The 23,553-nt window shown below is 41.0% G+C and overlaps 1 protein-coding gene and 1 non-coding gene across 3 annotated transcripts in view; both read left to right on the top strand.

The window, feature by feature from the left end:
• The window catches only part of Lrrc28 (leucine rich repeat containing 28), a 130,979-nt gene that overhangs the window by 60,265 nt on the left and 47,161 nt on the right, over window positions 1-23,553 (top strand). The gene's annotated exons all lie outside the window — the stretch shown is intronic.
• Window positions 13,778-13,915, top strand: LOC115031612. Its single transcript, XR_003837287.1, has one exon. It is a non-coding gene; the product is annotated as a small nucleolar RNA SNORA70 (small nucleolar RNA).

The following is a 23,553-nucleotide window of genomic DNA, read 5'->3' as shown; positions in this document are numbered from 1 at the left end:
TAGAGAACATTAATTTTTCATTTGCAAGTGGCTATCAATTGAAGATAGCTTCTGGGTTAGGGATTCCCAGAATCCCTTGTGTTTACTTTTCCTTTCAGCTCTGAGATGCCATCTGGTACAGACCTGTACAGGCCCTATGCATACTGCCATATTCCCTACGAATTTGGGTGTGTTCCCTGAGGCCTGAAGGGAGGGATTTGATGGAGATGAACCATTTAGGTTGGAAGTCAATGGACTGAGGTTCCAAGGTCTCTTACTCTCTGCATGTCTGGCTGTTAGTCTCTGTATTTATTCCCATAATGCTGCAGGAGGAAGCTTCTAGATGGTGGCTGAGCAAGGCACATGTCCATAAGTGTAGCAGAATGTCTTTGCCAATGCCATGGCCAGAGTAACAGTCTGAGTGAGGCAAGAAGGAAGCTCAGCACGACTCCACAGTCTTTGTTGGTTCAAACTTGGAGAGTCTGACACCAGGCAGTTTACCTCAGACATAATTAAGTACTGTACAACTTTGGAAAACGGTTTCCTGGTGACAGTTATCACAATAAAGCTAAAGGTGTGACTACTTCAAAACTCATTTGCAAATTACATGTGACCTCTGACAAAAGAGCAGATGCTAGGGCTGCAGAGATGGCTCAGTGGTTAAGAGCACCGACTGCTCTTCCAGTGGTCCTGAGTTCAATTCCCAGCAATCACATGGTGGCTCACAACCATCTGTAATGGAATTTGATACCCTCTTCTGGTGTGTCTGAAAACAGCTACAGTGTACTCACATAAAATAAAATAAACCTAAAAAAAAAAAAATTCCTGGTTTCCTAGTGCTTGTCTCTAAGCACAAAGACCTTGTGCCTCTATAATCACCACTTTCCTCTAGCGGCTCCCTATTTGGTTTTCCCCTCATCCCTTCCTGTTTAGTTTCTTGTTCTTGGCCACTCAGGCAGTGTTGGGTATGGCTTCCATCTCTCGGAGTTGCCTTGGCTCCTCAGACATTGGTTGGTTACTCCTACGTGCTTTGTTCGGCTGTCACAGCAGCATATCTGGCTGGCAGGTTGCTCTTACAGATTGAAGGGGTTGTGGCTGGGTTGGTGTTTTTATTTCTCCTTTGGAAGTGTACAGAATACCTTCTAGTTTCATGAATACTAGTATACAGGAGTGAGAACTCTAGGCAGGCTCCAGCTTGATTTCTCCATTTTCCAATAAGTTCTGTGAGCGTGGTCTGCAGCAGTAGGGCCTCATCCTTAGTTTATGGAGAGCCTTCGCAGTAGCCTGGGTTGTTTGGGGTGCCCATTGGAACTTCTTTGGACAACAGTTTGATTAGATGTAATCCATTCTTGGCACTGCAACCTTCATTTGGTTATGAGAGAGGTCCAGTTGGAAGTCTGTTTCTCCTGTTATTTGGGGAGACATTTTATTTAGAGCGTGCATGTGTTTGTGTTTGTGTGTGTGTGTGGGGGGGGAAAGCCTCTACTGTATTAGGTTTCCATACAACCCTTCAAATGACCCTTAGTTTTAGCTGTTACTCCATATTCTCTCCCTTGTCCCCATCTTCCCTCCCCCTCCCTGTCTATCCATAACTACCTATTCTATTTCTGCTTCCTAAGGGGCTCCCTTCCTGCTCCTAGTCCCTTCTGTCTTCCTAAATCCTGTGGTTATATGGATTATAGTGTGGTTATCAATGACATAACAGCTAACATCTATATATAAGCAAAAACATACCACATTTGTATTTTTGGATCTGAGTTACCTCCCTCAGGATGATTTTTTTTTTTTTCTAGCTTTTTTGGTTGTTGTCCTTTTTTTTTTTTTTTTTTTTTTTTTTTTTTATTTAATTTAGAATTTCTCTGTGTAGCTCTTGCTTTCTTGAGACTTNTTTTCAAGACAGGATTTCTCTGTGTAGCTCTTGCTTTCTTGAGACTTGCTCTGTAAGAGCAGGCTAGCCTCGCCTGCCTCTGCTTTCTGAGTCCTGGGATTAAAGGTGTAGGCCATCACTGCCCAGCTTTGATTTTGTTTTGTTTTATTTTAATGGCTTAGTAATATTGAATTGTATAAATGTACCACATTTTCTTCATCCATTCATCCATTGACAGGCATCTAGGTGGTTTTCAATATCTGGCACAGTAATAAATATGGTTGAGCAAGTGACTTTGTAGTAGGATGAAACATCCTTTGGGCTTAAAAGAGGCATAGCCAGTTCTCGAGGTAGCTCGATTGCTACCTTCCTGAGGAACCAGCACACTGAATTCCATAGTGGCTGTACAAGTTTGCACTCCTACTAGCAATGGAGAGATGTTTCCCCTACTCCATGACCTCGCCATCATGAGCTTTTTGTTTTATTGATCTTACCATTCTGTCTGTGTAAGATGAAATCTCACGGTAGTTTTGATTTGCATTTCCCTGATGGCTGATATTGAACATTCCTTTAAGTGCTTTTCAGCCATTTGCGTTTCCTCTTTTGCAATTTCTCTATTTTTAGCTGTATACCATTTTTAATTGGGCTGTTTTCTTGATGTCCAGTTTTTTGAGTTCTTTATATATTTTGGATATTTAGCCTTCTTTCAGAAGTGTAGTTAGTTGGTAAATTTCTTTTTCTGTTCTGTAGGCTGTCTCTGTCCGAATGATGGTGTCCTTTGCCTTGCAGAAGTCTTTCAGTTTCCTGAGGTCCCATTTATTAGTAGGCTTTTGCCTTTAGTGAATGTGCTATCAGGGCTCTATTCATAAAGTCTTCTCCTGTGCTAATGCAATCAAGGGTATCCCCCTCTTTGTCTTCTATCAGATTCAGTGTATCTGGCCTATACTAAGGTTTTTGGTCATTTGAAACTGAGTTCCATGCAAGGTTCTAAGTGGGCCTGTGTGCATTCTCCTGCATGTGCTCGTCTCGTTTGACCAGCACCATTTGGTGAGAATGTTGTCTTTTTTTTTACCCTGGTGTGTATTTCCGGCTTCGCTTCTTTATTGAAACTTGGGGGACCACAGGTATGTGGACTTCTTTCTGTGTTTTTAATTCCATTGCTCAGTGTGTCTATCTTGGTGTCAATATTATGCTGTTTTTATTATTATAGCTCTGTAGTACAATTTGAAATTAGGAATGTTGATACTTCGTGCAGATCTTTGTTATTCAGGAGTATTTTATCTATCCTGGATCTTTTGTGTTTCCATGTGAAACCTAAAATGGTCCTTTCAAGATCTGTGAAGAGTTGTGTGGGATTTTGATGGGGATTTTGTTGACTTTATTGCTTTTGGTGATCATTTTTGCAGTGTTCATCCTACCAACCTGTAAGCATGGAATTTTTTTGTTTTGTTTTGTTTTGTTTTCTGATATCTTTTTCAGTTTCTTTTGTCAATGCCTTAAAGTTTTTGTCATACAAGTCTTTCGCTTGCTTGGTTAGAGTTACTCCAAGATATGTTATAATTTTGGAGGCTATTGTGAAAGGTATTATTTCCCTGGTTTCTTTCTCAGTTCGTTTGTCATTTGCAGGGAGGGCTACTGATTTTTGTGAGTTAATGTTTTAATCTGGCTACTTGGATGAAATTGTTTATCAGGTGTAGGAGGTCCCCAGTGGAATTTGTAAGAGTCACTTGTGTATGCTATCTATCATCTATAAATAAAGACACTGTGATGTCATACTTTTCCGTGTGTGTTGCCTTCACCTCCTTTGGTTTTCTCATTGCTCTAGCTAAGACTTCAAGTGCTATATTGAATAGATATGGAGAGAGTGGGCAACCTTGTCTCGTTCCTCATTTTAATGAATTTCTTTGAGTTTCTCTCCTTTTAAGTTGATGTTGGCTATGGGCTTGCTGTAAATTGCCTTTGCTATATTGAGGTGTTTCCCTTTGTTGTCATAGTTAGGGTTTCATTGCTGTGAAGAGACACCATGACCAAGGCAACACTTACAAAGGAAAACATTTCATTGGGACTGGCTTATAGTTTCAGAGATATTTAGTCCATTATCTTCATGGTGGGGAGCATAGTAGCGTCCAGGCAGACATGGGGCTGGAGAAGGAACTGAGAGTTTCGCTGCTCATGCTAAGAGCATAGAAAATCTCAAAGTCCAAACCCACAGTGAAGCACTTTCTCCAACAAGGCCACACCTCCTAATAGTGCCATTGGCCAAGTATTCAAACACATGAATCTCTGGGGGCCATACCTATGCAAACCACTACACCTTGTATTTCTACTCTCCAGGACTTTTATTATGAAGGGGTGTTGAATTTTTGTCGAAGATCTTTTATGCATCTAATGAGCTAATCATGTGGCTTTTGGCTTTCAGATTGTTTGCATGGTGGATTACAGTTATCAATTTTTGTATGTTGAACCATCCCTGTAGCTGTGGAATGAAGCCTACTTGGTCATAGTAGATGACTTTTTGGTGTGTTCTTGGGTTCAGTTTGCCAGTATTTTCTTGAGACTTTTGGCATCTATGCTAACAAAGGGAACCAGTCTTTATTTCTCTTTCCTTGTTGGGTCTTTATGTGGTTTAGGTATCAAAGTAACTACAGCCTCATAAAATGAATCAAGCAATACTAATTTTGTTTCTGTTTTGTGTGATAATGGAGGAGTATTGACATTAACTCTTCTTTGTGAGTCTGGTAGAATTCTGTACTAGAGTCATTGAGGCCTGAACTCTCTTTGGTTGGGTGACTTTTAATTACAGTTTTTAATTTTATGAGGAGTTATAAGTCTTTTTCATCTTATCTTGATTTGAGGTTTTCTGATTTGGTGGAGTACAGGTTGTTAAGTATGTCTTTATGACCCTTTTGCCTCGATTGTGTGGTTTTGGATCTTCTCTCTCTGCCTTTAGGTAATTTGGCTAAGGGTTTGCTGGTTCTCAAAGAACCAACTCTTTGTTTCATTGATTCTTTGTATTTTGTTTGTTTCCATTTAATTGATATCAGATCTGAGTTTAAGTATTTCTTACTCTCTGCTTCTTTTGGGTGTTATTTCTTCTTTTTGTTCTAGAGGTGTGCTATTAAATTACTAATATGAGATCTCTCCAATTTTTCCATGTAGGCACTTAGCGCTATGAACTTGCCTCTTAAAGAACCATCTTCACCATGTCCTATAAGTTTGGGTATGTTGTGTTTTCATTCTCATCTAACTCTAGAAAGGTTGCATAATCCTGCTTGACTTCATTCTTGATCCATTTTTTCACTCAGTGAGTTGCTCAGTTTTTCATGAGTTTGTAGGCTTTCTGTTATTTCTTTCGTTGTTGATATCAAGCTTTAATCCATCTGTGGCGGTCAGTTAGGATGCAGGGTGTCACTTCAGTTTTCTTGTATCTGATGAGACTTTCTCTGTGTCCAAGTTTGTGGTCAATTTTGGAGAAAGTCCTATGAGCTTCTGAGAAGAAGGCATATTCTTTTGTATTTGGGTAAAAGGTTTTATAAGTTATCTGTTGGCCAATTAGCTCCAGCATTTCTGTTTAGTTTTTGTCTGGACAATCTGTCTATTGGTGAGACTGCACTATTAAAGTCACCTACTATCACTGTGTGAAGGCTAATGTGTATGTGATTTAAGCTGTTAGTGTGGTTTTTTTGTTTTGTTTTTGAACTTGTGTGCCCTTGTGTTCAAACAAACATTTCTAAGTCGTTGTCTGTGTTGGGTTGCTTTCCATGGGCTGGGTGGTGAGGCCGTTTGTCTTGTTTTTAATTAGTTGTCCAATGGTTTATGCTTGCTTTTGGTGCCGAAAGCACATTGTGTTCCCGTGTCCTGGGCTGCTAGACTTGTAAAGTACCCCAAGCTGTTTGCTTAAGTAGTTATTTTAAACAGCTAAGGAGTCTGTGGAGCTGTACAAACCAGTTTTTGTCCAGAATTTTGTGGCACTTGTTCCCATGCTTAGTTCTGGTGTGTCACTGGCAGGAACTTGCCAGTGTCCCATGGTCCATCAGATATGGAAGCAGCTTCTATCCACCTAGGGCTTCTCTGGGGTTTTCTAGTGTCTGTTTCTCTTGAGGAGAAGCTGAAGCAAGCTTTCTGCTTGTCATTCATTAACCAGTTATTCTCAGTGAAAACATAGCTTTATTAATCTTTCTTTTATATAGCTGGAATTTTCCAAAATGTGGCTCCTTCAGGACAACTGAATTTTCCATTCTTGTAGCTTCATTTCTAAACATATAATCAAAGTAAAATGTAAACCTCTAATTATAATTTCCCTAGAAAACAATACAATATGTGTACAGCTTCACATTTTGAGTTTTCCTTACTTAGGACTTTAACATCAGTTTTCTTTTCATTAATGCAAAGGAATAAGATAATAAAAGCTAAGATGAGTTTGTTTACATAGATTCTCAACTTTAGAGAATGAAAGCAATAGATTTTGTAATAGGGCATTGATTCAGACTAGTGCACATGCAATTATTGCACCAATTGCTGGAGAGCAGCTTGTAATTCCAGTGCTGACTAGTGACTTACAGATAGCGGAGAGGACCAGAGTGTTAGGCAGACAGCAGCTCTGACCACGGAAACGTGCGTTTGTTGTACAGCTTACTACACTGTGAGCTGCTGTTCTGTATCTCTGATGCTGAGTACCCACTTCTGAGCCACTGATCCTAGTGGGTTTTCTTACTTTTGAACTGTAGGCTTTATGAATTTCCAGTTTCCTAAGCAAGTCTAAACTTTTATGATGGGGACAGATTACAGGAGCATATGCCCATACTGCTACTGGCATTCTGTGGGCCTTTTGAAAATTAATTTTTAATTTTGAGATAATTGCAGATTCACATGCAGATATAAGTCCATATGCTTTAAACCAATCATATCATTTAAACTTTCCTAACAGTTAACACAGGATAGCTGTTGTTACCTGGTAATTAATGAAAGCGAACATGTAGAAAGGTTTGAATCTATCTAAAGCCTGTGGTATAAATTTGTTGAGTACCAACTATGATCCTGTTCATGAATAAGAAAATATCTTATGCCCTGTTCATCCCAAGCCCTGACCACACAGAAAGCATGCCAGGAACACCACCTTCTCCTTCTGCCAATCTCTTTCTCACTGGTGAGACTCCTTGTTTTAAAATGTTAATTTGCAACAAAAAAGTATCACAAGTAAAAACTTGGATTAAAAAAAAATTAGTACTTTTCAACAGAACTACTTATAGAACTAACCCATGTTTCCCATAAACCATAACACATTTTAATTCTACTTTTATACGGTTTCATCCAGTAAGCTTTTTTTTTTAATGTAGCCCCCTTGATGTATTTCTAAACTTAAGGGTATATAAAAATAATCTCATATGTTGTATGGTTGCACACACCTATAACCCCAGCACTTGAGCCCTTTAAGTAGTTTAGTAGGTTAAGGCCTGAGTAGGTCAGTGTGGGCCAGCCTGGGCTACATACATGTCTAAAGCAAACCGGGACAAATAATATTCATTACACTTATAGCTACTCAGAAGGACATCTGCCACGTGTATTGTTTTGCTTATTTAAAATGTGGCTAGAGAGGAAGTGTCACAATTGTCTTGACATTGGTTGTATGTGGTTTTGTCCAGTCTTTTCAAACCAGAGTGGTGACTTTTTCTTTAGTTTCGTTGGCTGTGACTGTGGCTTGCATTATGAAGAGTTTCTGTGGTGCAAACCCTTGTCTAGAAATAATAAAAGTCGTATTTTTATGGAAGGATTTAAGGGGGTTTATGAGCATGGCTTATTCTATATGCTGAGTAAACTTTTTAATTACTACTACTGTTGGTTTGGAAATATGAGCCAGAAGAGACTGAATGGTACATGCCTAGAGGGAGGCGGTATATGTGTGATGCTCACAGTCTAAGGTTATAACCAGGGCCTCACAGATTGCACATGCACAATTATTATAATGACAATGTCAACACAAATAAACTCAGGGGCAGTGTCCCATTCTCATTTGCTTTTAGCAGAATCCAGATAGACTGTCTTTCTTATATGAAAATCAGATTAGAGGGGCTGGAGAAAGCTCAGTAGTTAAGAGCACCTTTTAGTCTTTCAGAGTCCCAAGTTCAAGTCTGAGCCGATGCCCTCTTTTGGTCTCTGAGGGCACCAAGCATGCACATACATACAGACATGCAGGCAAAATACTCACCCATAAAGTAAAATTGATTTATCTTTTAAAAGGAATTTTAGAAGGAAAGAAGAGGAATATAAAAGTATGATTTAAATGTTAAGCTCTGAAGGAGCAGATGGAGGAGGTGTCTCTTACAGTGTTGATTGTCAGCATTTTCTAAAACCTCCTAGGAGCCTGCTCGGTGTTTGACTTGGTAACTGCTCTGTAAGTGCGAGTGAGACATGTAGGGTGTGAATTTCTCCCAAACCCTTCAGAACCTGAGTGCATTGACCTAGCTGGTGTTGGTGAGGCTGTCCTCAGGAGAACATGCCTCACGTACTGCTCCGTGAACTCCACAGTGCCTGTCCTCACCAACCTTTGATAAAATTAACACAGCAATTCTATATTAGCATGTTGGAGTTCTTTTTCCTAGGTTGCTTTTTTGAATGCTGTTTTGACTTAATTTTTGTTGTTGATTTGCTTGTTTCTTTTTTTTTTTTTTTTTTTTTAGACAGGGTATCTCTGTGTAGCCCTGGTTGTCCTGGAACTCACTCTGTAGACCAGGCTGGACTCAAATTCAGAGATTGTCTGCCTCTGTGTCCCGAGTGCTGGGATTAAAGATATGCACGGCCGCCCAGGTTTGATTTAATTCTTATGTTCTACTGGACTATTAGTTCATAGCATAGGATGAGTCAAGCTCAGGATAAATGTGGGAAATGAGTGCCTGTGTGGGACTCCCACTATCCTTTCTATACACACAGTTCCTTGGTCACTTTAGTCCATGGTCCTTACCTCCTGGGATTTAGTTCTTACAAGCTCTCTTAGTACATACAGTTCAGAGGAAATATCTACAGACCACAGTAAAGCATTGAACTCTGATACATAGGGACTAGGGTTGTTTGTTTGTTTGTTTGTTTGTTTTGCCAAATATAGTCCCATGAAGGGATTTTTTAATGGCTAGGAAAATTAAATAGAAATCTAAATAAATACATTTTTATGCATTATCATTAGAAGCACAATACAAATTTCTGCAATACATTTGACACAAACTATACAAACTTAAAATTTTTCTATTTTATAATAACAGAACTTGCAAGACCCTCAGAAGTATGGGTTTGAATCAACTAAGTAAATACATTTAGTAAATTGTTTAGTCTTTGTTAGATTGAATTTCAATGAGCTGAGCTATTAAAGATTCCAGTGTTTAGAATTTTAATACATTTCTGAGTTATCAGTCTTAGATAAATGAAACCAATTTTTTAAAAAACCAAACAAAGCAAAACAGTGTAACAGGTGTTTACCTTTTTTCCCCTCTTTTTTTTTTTTTTTTTGAATCTCAAAATGTGTGAGGTACTGTTATAATAACATAATTAATTGGGGATGGAGAGATGGCTCAGTGGTTAAGAGCACTGGCTGATCTTTTAGAGGTCCTAAGTTCAATTCCCAGCAAACCACCTGGTGGCTCACAATCATCTAGAATGGTCTGAAGATAGTGACAGTATACTCATATAAATATAAAATAAATAAAAAGTAATTAATTTTTATTATAAATGTCCAAAATGAGCTTAGAAGTAAAAGTTGATGCAGCATAGAAAAGTGTAAATGTTTACATCTCTCCATAGTATTTCATCATACCTTTGGTGTCGTCGTTGAATATTTATTTTCTTCTGCAGTGTTAATTCTAAGCAGTAGTCAGAAAAGTAGAGCCCTGTCACTTTGAATTAAGATCCATTACTCCAACATGCAAATGCAGAAGCTGTAGTTTTCCTACAGATACTGCTAACATGAGTTTCCTCTTGAGTCTTTACAAAGAGTTTGTGTGCGTGCATGTGTGTGTGTGTGCGCGTGTGTGTGTGTAAAATAGTGGAAGTCCACACATGTGGAGGCGGGGGAACAACATCTTGTATTACTTCCCACTTGACTGCCTTGAGTCAGGGTCATCACTTAACCTGGAATGAGTCAGGTGACCTGTAAGCCACAGTAATAATCCAGTCTCTGCCCTGCATAGCATGGGGCTAGAGGGGACACATACCCAGCCAGCCACACTTAGTTTTTTTTATCTGGATGTTGGGGATTTGATTCAGGATGTCATGCTTGAACAGCAAACACTCTTCCCCACAGTAGCCCCTGGAGGATTTTTAATCCTGTATATTTAAGTGGTTTATAGTCAGGAGGGACCATCAACTCCTCTATTTTCCAAGGAGTTACTTATGGAAACTTCAAAGAAATAAAACAAAATGACCCAATTTGGTAATGTTGTATATACACTAAATACATTCTCCTTAAAACATCTCCCTGGTTTATGAAGGTGAGATAAAAGTAGTAGCATTGTAATATTCTTTTCAGAAGACAGACTATGGGTTGCTTTTAGTTTGTGTCTGTAAAGTAGTGAAATAAAGAAGTATTCTTGTCTGTGATGCTGTGCTGTATCTTGAGACAGATTATAATGGTTTTGTGCCAACAATGAGCACTTAGTGTTTCCTGCAAGTCAAAGCCTGGAAAATCCTTTGTGCTACCCCCATAGAGAGGAAAAAGTCAGACCTAGAAGAAATCTGCAATAGACAACCACTAAAATAAAATACAAACGAGAACCCATGAATGTGGTCTCCGTGAGTCTTGAAGAATGAAGGAGATAAAGAGCTTTTCCAAGGAAACGTCCATGTACTGATACAAAGTAATAATAAAGAAGCTAAGTTTTAGAATAACTGCTTTTAAAGTTCAAAGAGAACATGTCTGAAGACGAGAGCTGAGCCATCTCTCAGTTGCAGTTACTTACAGCTGCCATTGAAAGCACTTTTTAGTTTTGCAGGTTTTATTGTTTTGGTTTGTTTTTTCCTGCAACATTCTCAGTGGCATTTTGCCAGGTACTTTAAAAACCAAATTATTTGGTTAGATACTCAGTGTCTGGGAAGTAACTTATTTTTAAGAGTCCTGAGTAGGGATCTAGTGAGTAATCATATACAAAATACCAGGAAAATATCAGAATGGGTGATTTTCTTATTTATTTATTTATTTATTTATACCCCCAAATGGTGACCCCCCCAGCTGAGTTCCTCCCCCCCGTTCCTCCTCCCCTTCACCTCTGGGAGGGCAGTCCTCTATCTCCCTGGGCATCAAGTCTCTGCAGGATTAGCCCCATTCTCTCCCACTGAGGCTAGACACAGCATCCTTCTGCTACCAATGTGCGGGGGTGGAAGTGGGGCCTTTGACTGGCCTGTGTGTACTGTTTGGTTGGTGAGACTCAGTCTCTGGGAACTCCCAGGGGTCCAGGTTACTTGACACTGTTGGTCTTCCTGTGGGGTTGCCATCTCCTTGAGGGCCTTCAGTCCTTCCCCTTACTCATCCATAGGCATCCCTGAACACTGTCCAGTGTTTGTCTGTGGGTATCTGCATCTGTCTCAGTCAGCTGCGGGGTAGAGCCTCTCAGAGGGCTGCTGTGCTAGGCTCCTGTCTCTGTCGGCTGTCCCATGTGCAAAGGGGGCTTTCTTAATTAAAGTAGTATCTTTTAACCTAAACATTTTTAATTGGGATTTATTGATAAGCTTGACACTTAGACACAATTGAGTCAAATGGTTTCTTATGATTCTCAGATTTCATATATGTAGCTATGTTTGATTTTAAGACAGCCCTGTAAATAATTATCTTTCATAAATATGGTACTTTGGCTTTGTTTCTCAATTTTTTATTAGATATTTTCTTCATTTACATTTCAAATGCTATCCCAAAAGTCCCCTATACCCTCCCCTCACCCTGCTCCCTACCCACCCACTCCCACTTCTTGGCCCTGGCATTCCCCTGTACTGGGGCATATAAAGTTTGCTAGACCAAGGGGCCTCTCTTTCCAATGATGGCCAACTAGGCCATCTTATGCTACATATGCAGCTAGAGATACAAGCTCTGGAGGTACTGGTTAGTTCATATTGTTGTTCCACCTATAGGGTTGCAGACCCCTTCAGCTCCTTGGGTGCTTTCTCTAGCTCCTCCACTGGGGGCCCTGTGTTCCATCCTATAGATGACTGTGAGCATCCACTTCTGTATTTGCCAGACACTGGTATAGCCTCACAAGAGACATCTATATCAGGGTCCTTTCAGCAAAATCTTTCTGGCATATGCAATAGTGTCTGCGTTTGATGGTTGATTATGGATGCACCCCCTGGTGGGGCATTCTCTGGATGGTCCATCCTTTCGTCTTAGCTCCAAGGTACTTTGTTAATAGGTTTTCTTAATTGCTAATTTTTTAAAATGTGAGTATCTGTGTGTGTATCTCTCTCTCTCTCTCTCTCTCTCTCTCTCTCTCTCTCTCTCTGTGTGTGTGTGTGTGTGTGTACCTGTGTACTGCATGTATGCAGGGATACATTTTTTTTTGCCAGGAAAGGGTATTGGATCCTCTGTAAGTGGAGTTTTATGTATTGGGAACTGAACCTAGATCAACAGCAGCAAGTGCTCTCAACTGCTGAGCCATTTCTCCAGTCCCACTGATTGATTTTTACTTTAAAGTTATACATCATTGTATTTATACAACACATAAATGATCGTTTTTTTTTCATTGTGCTTTCTGGTATTAATTCTCAGTGATGACAAACCTGTGCATGCTAAAGCTGTGATGTACAACAAGCTCCTTGTGGTTGTGTACAGTGGTGGCCTGTCCTGGCAGGCCCTCCATTTGCATGACTAGGAGTATTCAGTGTTCAGTATGCCTAGTTTATGTCTAGGACAGGTTCTAGTGACTTATTAATTCAGCCTCTGACTGTGGGCCATATTGTCCTGGGTTTTGTTGTTGTTGTTTAATGTATGTCTAGTTTTCATTTGTTTAGGGAATTTTGTTCTTTCTGGGTTTCTTCTTGTTTCACTTTGACACTAAGGGCTGTTATATTAGTCAGCATTGTGGCTGGTACTTGGGAACTCTCGGTGAGTTTGTGTTCCTCCCCAGCATGCTGACCCTGGTTCTGTCCTGCCGCTCAGTTATGCCTGGTTGTCTTACGTGGTAAGGATAGATGCTGTATTGCATGTGTGTTCTTGTGCTTACGCTGAGGCTTTTTCTGCAGGTAACTACGTTTATGAAACGGAGTCTTGGTATCCAGTAGTGTTTTTATATTTTTTTAAATCTTGTTTAACCCTTTCAGTAACCTGATCATCTGAGTACCTGTCTCATTTTGATATGAGTCTTCAGCTTTTCACTGTATTTCTACCTTGTGCTTCTGGTCCACAATTAAGTATGTGATTGCTATGCAACTGCGGGGGAAAATCCTGGGGTATTTCCAACTTTAAGTCAGCAGGATTTAACTGCTCCCTCAGTCCCTCCTCAGAGCTGCCTTCTGGCTTTGTCAGGGTGAGTGGAAATGAGGTCTTATCCTGGGGCGTGGTTCTTGTGTTGAGGCTTTCTCTAGTGCTCAGGTTTGATATCAGGGTAATTAACAGGTGCCTGCTCTGGCTGAACCAAAACTGTAGTGGCTTCCACGCTGCTTAAACCACAGCATCTCTGTTCCCCAAACAGATTTGTGTCTCCTCGCTTCCTCCATACTCTTCTGTAGTTTGCTTGGCTCCTCGGGTTCCAGCTGCTCCTAAGCTTCCGGTTCTGATTGATGCGCCCTACAGATATAGAGACTGCTGTATTTAGTGCTGTTTATATTCACACTGAAAGATGTCTTTGTCTGTTGTATTCTACTCAGACTCCTTAGTATCTTTCTTTCTCATACTTTTAGGGGATTTTTTTCAATAGAGAACACGCCTTTTAAGTCTTCACCCATTTGATAACTGGAATCACTTTGCAGCCAGTTAAGCTGACCAAGTAAGTCCCTTTCCCCATGGGGTTTGGCGTGCACTGGTCACAGATTGCAGCTACCCTGGGACTGTATGCAGACTGATGCCTACGCAGGCTGCCCAGAGGGACCTTGGAGACAATTTTCTGGCAGTTATTCAAGGTTCTGATCTCAATGCTGCCCCAGTCTAGGCTCCAGGCAGATACCTGTGGTACCTTTGGGAAGCCCTGGGGCATAGGAGTTACATCAGCCAGGCCATTGTGTCCATTGGCACCAAGCTGCAGAATAAGAAACATATGATTGAGGCTCTATGTAGAGACAAGTTCTCTGGCTGCCAGAAATATCTACATCTGGAAAAAGTGAGGCCTCACTAAGTTTAATGCAGATGAACATGAAGCCATGTTCACTAGAAGCAGCTCATTCCTGGTGACTACAGGGTCAAATATATCCCTAGTCTCAGTCCTGTAGACGAATTGGCAGACCCTGTGTTTCTGAAGGCTTCCACAGTGCTCTCTTGTACTCTGTCAAATTATGTTCAGTAATAAATCTCACATCCACTCCAAAAAGAATTGCATATTAATTTTAGGCTTGCTTTTTTATTTGACTTTTGCTGTCCAAAAATGGTATTTTTGAGATTTTGTTTAAAGTTTTCAGTAAGATTCTATGAGCTTGTTAATATAAAGCTTGAGTTTTTTGGTAATGCGAATTGGAATTTTGTTTGTTTCTAGCAAGACACTATGATGCCGAGATAAGTATTGTTAGGTATTTCTTATGTCTAAGATATCTTTACAAATGACTTCTTTTCTGGGTTCTGTTGTAGATCTACAGTTAACCTTGCTGTCGTGTAGAGAAGATGCAGTATTATCAAACATGCACGTTCATCCCATTGCAGTTTACTCTTATGTTAGGTGGGTCTCTCAGACAGCAGGGAACACGCACAGGACAGTAGCCTCACGTTTTCTTCCTGGTTTCTATGTGAATGGCCTCAGTTATTTTACCATCTACTGTAGTCTACACCCTTACTGTTGATGATTTATTTTATCTGTATTAGCTTTGAGGTACTATAAGCATTGATTATGTTAAATGACTATTTTAGTACATTTCAGTATGCTTAGGAATTCCCTTATGTAATTGTCACAGCCTCATTGGTTTGATTTGTTTGTAATCCTAGCACAATTGGTTTCTGTATTTTTTTTAATTAGTTGGGAGCTTTCCTTCCTTTCCTATCCTTCTCTGGGGATTTAAAACAACTTTACAGGGCTAGCAAGGTGGCACATATTATTCTAGAGGACTCAAGTTCAGTTCTCAGTACCACGTCATCAGCGCACAATAACTTGTAACTCCAGCGGCTGGAATCTGATGGCCCTGGTCTCCATGGGGCACCTGTACTCACAGACACATAGCTACATCTACACACACACATACATAATTAGACACACATACCACAAAATTAAAATACTGAGACTATATCTCTAAACTGATAGGTAATATGTATGCTCTGCGTAGGATTTGTCCAGACATTAAGTAGATAATAGGAATAATCAGTTCTGATTTTTAAAAATGCAGGTATAATCATATACTACATAAAGTAAGTTCAACCAGTGATGGACTGCATAAGATAATGAAGTGATGTTTTCCTAGCACATAGTGACATTGTAGCTGTTGTTGTTGTGTTGCCATTGCCACCAGCTTTCAGTACAGTACATGGTGCATAGGTTTGTGGTCCAGATGCCATAGGCTGCCATACACTGTACGTGTGCACACAGACGAAACCATCTAGCCTTGTGCCCTTGCAGTTTATGATATTCGGATGACAAATTGCCTGTGATTCATTTCTTGGATAATACCCTGGTTGAGTGACATGCAGCTGTACAGTAATTGAGGTCTAAGGACTTTCTCTTGTCAGAGAAACAGATTAAGATACACGAATTCTGCCTTTTTAAAAATGACTTTTAGAATGTATCTCAGGCCTGATCCTAGTTGTTACAAGCAAGGTCTAAGAGGCTGCAGAGTTGGTGATTGCATACTGTTAAGCCTTGGAATTTTACTTTTGGTTTTGTTTTGTTTTGTTGGTTTTTTCGAGACAGGGTTTCTCTGTGCAGTCCTGGCTATCCTGGAACTCACTCTGTAGACCAGGCTGGCCTTGAACTCAGAAATCCGCCTGCCTCTGCCTCCTAAGTGCTGGAATTAAAGGCATGCGCCATCACTGCCTGGCGGTGGAATTTTACTTTTAGGTGCACTAATACATCAGTTATCCCTGAGCTGGTTTTGTGGTTGTTTTATGTGTATTGTGCTGGTGTATGTGGGGGGTTGTGTGCTTTCGTGTGTGTGCATGTATGTACACACATGCTCGCTTTGTGCTTTATACATGTGTATGTTTCAATTTTTTCCAAGAAAAGTAATACTGAGTTTCTGAAAGACACATGGCTCTTAAGAGTCCTTTTCTCTGTTAGACACAAAACACATATAATGTGTTTAAAGTTGTTTCTGTAATAAGATGTCAACCATAAAATCACAAAATTGACTATATGCAGAGTGAGTGTCCATTGAGAATATTTTAGAGTATGATAAACAGAAATTAGAAATGCTTCTTTTTCTGCCTTGTGTTGCTGAATTTAATTATCTGGTACATTTTATATAGTTATGTAATTGATCTCCAGAGGTAAGGGTTATTCTCTTTTTTAAACAGATATTTGGTTGCTTACAGCAAATTAAAGGTACTAATAACTAAGTAAATAGCCCAAAGTTTAATTGCTGATAATACATAGCAGTTAACAAGCAGTTTTAGCCTGTTCATATCTAGATAGCCAAGAAATACCTTCTAAAACCGTACCATAAGATGTGAATGACTGAGAGAGAAATGTGTTGTGCTGAGAAGGAGCCTGGCATTGAAATGTTGGCTTTTATTTCTCTGCATGTTCTTCTTAGCCTGGGATGCAGACGGAGCTTAAGTCTGAGCTGTTTTTAGTGGCACCGGAAAGAGCCAACCTTGAAAATAGCAAGCCTTGTTATTGACTCTGTGTGGCCGCTGCGATGGCCTGGAGTGGGTGGCTTCCTTCCCATTCCATTTAAATTCTAGGTTAGGTCAGTGCTCACCCATGAATGACTATTTAAAGGGGACTTGCTGTTTTTCTTTGAAATTGGCACCAGATGTTATTTCTATGCTTGGTCTCAATAATGACTGTGGCAGCAGCAAAGTTGTCTTCAAGATCCTCGTGGCTGAAAAGTTTTAAGGAATTGCATATTTAGCATAAAGGTAAACAGCGACCAACAGTTAGGATTGCTAAGAGTCATTAAGGAAATGGTTTTACAGAGTGGTGGCTACTTTCAGGGAAGGGGTGGAGCAGGGCCAAAGAGGTGTGGTTAGAAGACCCAGCTGAAAAGGGGAGGAGTCTGAAGCATCCCCAGGGGAGTGAGAATGTTGTTACTGTGAGTACAGTCCTGTGTTGATTTCTAGGTGGCACCACGATAAATAACTTTAAGCTTTTGAAAATATTAAAGTTATTAGTTTAAATCACTTTCATTATAAACCCTTTCAGTATCAAGAATGATAAAGCGGGGAGCTGGGGGACTGGCTTACCCAGTAAAGGACTTACCACATAAGGGTAAAGCCCTGAGTTCAAATCCCAGCTGTCTCATAAAAAGGCAAGGGTGGCAGCATCCATCTGTAGCCCTAGTGCTGGGGTGTTGGAGACAGGAGCTCCACCTCTTGAGACTCCCTGGCCAGTCAGTCGGACTGAGCCTGTGAACTCCAGGTTCACTAAGAGCCCTTGCCTCAAAACCTCAAAGCAACTGAGGAAGGCACTTGTGAATGTATATACACACAACACATGATAAGGACAGAGCAAAAAGACTTTTAAAAATAACTTTCTTTTAGAAAATTACCAGTCTTTTTCATTGAAATAAAAGCAGCTAAACTAAATTATTTGAATTTATACTCAGAATAACTATTGTACTGATTTAAAATGTTCAGAAAGTCAGTATATGAATTTTAAAATTTTGCTTTAATAAGCATTTGTATTATTTGCATAACAGTTATAATAAAGATAACTTTACAAACAAAATTAAGATAATTCTTGGGATTTGTTTGTTTTTTAACATACAGAAAACTCTGTCTTCTAGGATCCAGTCAGGTGTATGAGATTTGTAGTGCCTCTCCTTCCCAGAATATTTTCATATTCCTTGCATACAAGCCAGCCTGAGTCCACCCCCTCAGGCTCCGTCAATCAGTCCGTGGTCTGTTTTCTAGCTCAGGAGTTTAGGCTTTCCCAGATAATGGCAACTGGGAGCACACAGTGTGTGTCCTTTGGTCACGTGAGATTCATCTGGGTTTATTTCTAAGTAACAGTAGACTGTATGAGCATGCTGGAGTTTGTACACCTATTGAAGAAGTTGTTGTTCTGTCCCATCTTTTGTTCCATTTTAGCAGTTTGTGCCCCCTCTTCCCTCTCACGCAACCTGCCTAAGCTTTGTCGGGTTTTAAGAGCTGACTTTTGTTTTCATTGAATTTCTGGTTTTGAGCTTTCTCCTTCATTGTTGCAGCTTTAGTTTGCCCTCCACACTTCTCCCATGGTTAGTGTTCACTTCTTTTCCTCCATCGTCTCGTGATGGGAGCTTCGGGAGCATGTCTGGAGCTTTCCTAGTGAGAGCTGCCAAGCTCTAGCCACCCTCTGCCACGCCCCTGTCACCCTCCTGTCACTCTGGGTGTTTTGTCTGGATTGTTTTCATTTGCTCAAAAATATTTTCTAATTTTCTTTCCAATTTCTTTTACTTGTTGGTTATTTAGAAATATGTTGCTTAATTCTCAAGTATTTGGGGGATTCCCCAGATTTCTTTCTACTTTAATGTCCATTTGGTCAGAGTGCCTCCTCTGTATGATTTCAGTCCTGTTAAATATGAGACTTAGTGGTGTAGTGCCTTGTTAGCCCTGGAGAATGCATCATGTGCTCAGACAGAGTGTGTTTTCTGGTGTGGTTGCTAGGGTGTCAAAAGAGCAGCTTGCTTGATGGCAAAGCTTGAGTCCATGTATCCCTGCCATTCTCATGAGCTGTGCCTCTGTGGGTTGGTGACAGTGGTGTGTCACATGCTCCCTTGTCATTGTTGAAATGATACTTTTTCTTCTCACTTGTGTTGTTTTTGTCCCTTCATTTTGAGTTTTCATTATGTATCTGTATACTTGTAATTATTGTTTGATTCTTCCTGAATTACCGATCATTTAACGATTATGAAATATTCCTCTATCTCTTATAGGAACTCATATCCTATAATAGATAGATAATTAGAAAATTAACCTCGTTTCTCTGTGGTTGTTGTTTGCTACTGTGCTTTTTCCTCCTTTGACTTAAAGCGTAGCTGTGCCTTCGAATCTAAAGTGTGCTTCTTATAGATATCGTGTCTTTTTTATTTTTAATTTTCAAAGCAAAAAGCCATATAAATATTAGAGTATAAAACTTGCGAGAGATATCGGAAGGGGGATGGGCAGGAGCTACGTGACTATGCGAAGAGAAGCTTTTATAGAGAAGTCAGTACAGGGAGGGGTCGCAGCAGCGTATGGACACAGCACAGAACACAGCACGGGCCGAGCAGGCAGATTGAGATTCAAAGCACACCACACTATACTATATGCAATTCTACACGAGCGAGGGGGGTGGGGTGGGCGTGGGGTGGCCTTCTACACTACTGTAAGGGCTAGGGCAGAGGAAGTTCTATTCACAAGGAGGAACTAGGGGGCTTTAACCGGTCTCTGGCCACTAGGGGGCAGCCTGGGGCCCTGGGCAGTGGCCTTCTGAGAAGAAATGGCACCTGGTAAGGTGGAGGCCAGGGGCTTGACAACAGGGTCCCAGTGGAAAAGCCCCATCAAAGTGGCTGAGACTTTATGGCTACTTGGTCCCTTTTTCTAGCTACTGGACTAGACCCAGGGTCTAAGAATGACCTTGCTGGGTCTCCCTTCCGGCTAGGACCACTGATCCTTCCACCAAGGGCACCTCTGGAGTACCCAGCACTCACAGAGGCCCCTCTTTCCTTTCTGGTCTTAAACTCGTTTAGAAGCCTTTTTGTTGGACTGAAATGCCCTCTTAAATCCATTGGTCCTGGTGGCTCAGCCTAAGCTGCCCAGGCTGAACGGATGGAGGGGTCTGGCCTGGTATTTGTCTATGGCTAGAATTTGAGAGGTAGTCTAACATCCTTATACATTTGATTGGCTTATTTAATTTCCTTTTTCATTTTTTGTTTTTCAAAACAGTTTCTCTGTATAGCCTTGACTGTCCTAGAATTTGCTCTGTAGACCAGGCTAGTCTCAAACTCAAAGATCTACCTTCCTCTGCCTCCAAAGTGCTGAGATTAAAGGCGAATGCCACCACACCTGGCTCAGTCTACACTTAATATAGTTATTTATATAGTTGTATTTACATCCGTCATTTCGCCATTTATAGTCCGTGTAAGTCATAAATATTCTTGTTCCTTTGTTGTTGTTGTTTTAGCTTAATTTTTTAGTTTGTGATGGAGCAGGGGAGAGACAGACAGATAGAGACAGACAGCAGTCTTGAGTGTGTGCATGGTGTGCTTGTGGCGTGAGCTGAGAGTGGACTCAGGCTACCGGGCTTGCTCAGCCAGTGCTAATACCCCTAAGGCATCTCTCCAGCTCTCACCTTAAGTATTTTTAGTGCAAAACTTCAGTCTTGTTGGCTTTTAGGTTTTATGATTTTAGGTGTCTTGCTACCACGAGCATGAGAAGTCTGTTTCTAACATTGTTGTTCATGATGTGACTATAGGTGGTTCTTTGTGTTTATAGTCTTTATTGAGCTTTTTGGATCTTTAGATTAAAATTTAGCCACTATTTTCAGTTGTTTCTACCCCCTTTTCCTGATTTTCTTCTTATTGGGATATCAAGTAGTTTTTGCAGTTGCTTTCTGTCCTACAGGTGTCTGTAGTTCTGTTGATTTGTGTCTTTCTGTTGCCTTCTGGTCCTGCCATTGGTGTTTTCACGCCTTCCGTGGAGCAGTTATGCCTTTAACTCCTTGGATCAGGGCATTTACTTTGGACCATTTCGGTCCTTTGGAATGTGAGACCTGCTTAGTGTCACAGCTGTGGTGAAACCTGGAACAGTGCACCGCCTGTATGGAAAGCAGTGTGTCTTTTGTTCTAGTTTTTGAGGTGTCACATGAGGTCAGCTTGATTAGTTTTTTTTAATAATTCCTATTATGCTCTTTTCTAGGAAAACAAAAATTTGGGTTTGGATCCCCATGTTTTGAACAATGGCCCAGAGCAGTGGTTCTCAGCCTGTGGTCATGAGCCTTTTGGGGTTCACAGATCAGATGTCCTACATGTTGGCTATTTACATTACCACTCATAACTAGCAAAATTACAGTTATGAAGTAGCGATAAAATGTTCTGGTTGGGGTCACTGCCTCATGAGGAACTGTGTTATTAGTGTGGCAGCATTAGGAAGGTCAAGAAACACTGCTCTGGAGGGTGGTAGAAGCCTATGCCTGACTATGACTTTCTCTGGTTTTGTTGTTTAACATATCCAGTCAAGTTTGCCTGCTTGTCTTTAAGTGTCCCTGGATTCTTCCTTAAGTTCTTCATCCTTTCTCTTTTATAGTGGCACACGTCCCCTAAGCCCGGGTTCCCTTCCACAGCGGTGCTCTCTGCAGATTTACTTGGAGTCCTGTCCACACTCCAAGCTCAGGCTCCCGGTGATTACTGTCGCCCGTGCCTCCAGCAGGCCCTAGCCCTGCCTTCCTATTCCTCCCATTGTAGATGGGTGCCTGGTCTTCGTTCCTGGGCATGGGCACACTGGGTTTAGTGTTTTCCCCCATCTGTGCCCTGCCTCATGCTTCCAATTACGCCCCACCCCCTGCTGGGAATGCAATATCCTCCTTCCTTTGCCCTTTCCAGGCTCCGTTCCCAGGAACTTTTCCAAAAGCCTGAGCTCTTCCTGTGACTTTCCGTCCTCTGAGCTCCTGTCCCACCTTGTTTCCTGGATGTGTTGTGGTTCCAAGGGCACTGCCTACTGTGACATTCTCTTGTTACCTGGCCCATGTGTATGTCCAGGCACTCCTACAGTCACTGCTAAAGTTAGGGCAAAAGTTTCTGTCCTTTTTTTTTTCTTTGTCTTTTTCTATTCACTTTTGAAACATGGGTCCACTACCTCCCTTAGCATCACACCCCACATATGTGTAATTTGATTTTGTGAATAGATATGAAAATGGACTTTATCAGCTACATCACTGCTAAGAGCAAACACAAGAGTGAATTTACCCCCTTGTATTACAGATCAGTTAAGCTCAGATGGAACAAAACTGCCATTGAGAGTCATATGCTGCATACAGAATCATGCCTACCTGTTTTCAAATGAACATTTTACTCAGTTTTTTGAGAAATTAGTAAATAATGAGTATCCTAGGATAAGTTTGTCAATATTAGAAAAATTACTTGAAGTCAATATATTTTGACCCCACATTCCTTTCATAAAAACAAAACAAACCAAAAACAAACAAACAAAAAAAAACTAGCTGTTAAGAATGTTCCCAGGGCCAAAGAGTTGTCTCAGAGGGGAAGCACATTTGTTGCTAGGCCTAATGATGGGAGCTGGATAGCCCGGAACCTTCCACGGTGGCAGAGAGAATTCGCTCTCAGAAGTTGCCCTCTGCCCTCTGTGTACAAGGACATGTATACATAGCAATAATAATAATAAATGTAATACAATTTTAAGATTGTTTTTAGTAATAACTTTGTAGCAAAGACAGAAAACTTTCTGTAAATGTCCTGACTATAAACATATTTAAGCTTTGTAGGACACATATGATCTCTACTCTATGGTCTTTGTTTGGATGTTGTGGTTTTACTATTTTTTAAAAATAATTTATCTTTATTTTTATATTAATTAGCATTTTGCCTGAATTATGTCTGTCTGAGTGTATCAGATCTTGGAGTTACAGTCGTGAGCTGCCATGTGGGCACTGGGCATTGAACCCTGGTCCTCTGGAAGAGCAATCAGTACTCTTAACCACGGAGCCATCTCTCCAGCCCCTGTAGTTTACTGTTCTTAAAATGGAAGTGCCAGTTTCAGCTTGCCAGCAGGTTTGGTCCGCTGGGCTGTAGTGTGGCTAACTCCTGGTCAGTAGTAAACAGTCAGAAAAGCTCACGTGACAGCAAAAGACTTTACTATCTGACGGACGTGGTGTTCCTCAACTACCTGTGTGTCCAGGGTGGTAGTGCAAGTTCTAACCTAAGAGGAATGGCTGGAGAACGGGGTTAGGGAAGGCGGGTGTGAGGGGGCCGCATCCTAAGTCTTTATACCAAGTGCCTGTGGGGGAAGGAGCAGGCCTGGCCTGCCCCGTGCTGCAGTGGAGCCATGGAGTAGGGGAGTTCTTCTGTGTTTACCTGGGTGCCTCCACTCGTAGATCTCCTATTACCTGCTTAGGAGGGCAGCTGTACAGTTATGGAAGCAGCTACCTTGAAGTAACCATTCCTTTCTCTCCTGACCAAGGACTTGGCTCATCAGAGTCAGGCTTCTGGCTCAGGTTAATGACCCTGCGCCTCACTCTTTAAGCCAACACTTTTCAGTATTTAGGAAACTCTGGCAATTGCTGGGGCTGGGTAAGTTAGTGCTGGCTATGGAAGCATTAGAGTCTGAATTCAGATCCCCCAGACCACAGAAAAGCCAGGTACCTGGTGCATATCTGTAACCCTAATAGGGGTAAAGGGGTAAAGGTGGAACCTGGGGCTCCCTGGCCAGCCAGAGTAGCTGACGCAGTTAGCAGCAGGTTCATGAGAGGCCC

The sequence above is a fragment of the Mus caroli genome, chromosome 7 (genome assembly GCF_900094665.2).
Source record: "Mus caroli chromosome 7, CAROLI_EIJ_v1.1, whole genome shotgun sequence".
NCBI classification, from domain to species: domain Eukaryota; kingdom Metazoa; phylum Chordata; class Mammalia; order Rodentia; family Muridae; genus Mus; species Mus caroli.
The sequence above is the reverse complement of the archived record's forward strand: the minus strand, read 5'-3'. Positions and strand labels throughout refer to the sequence as shown.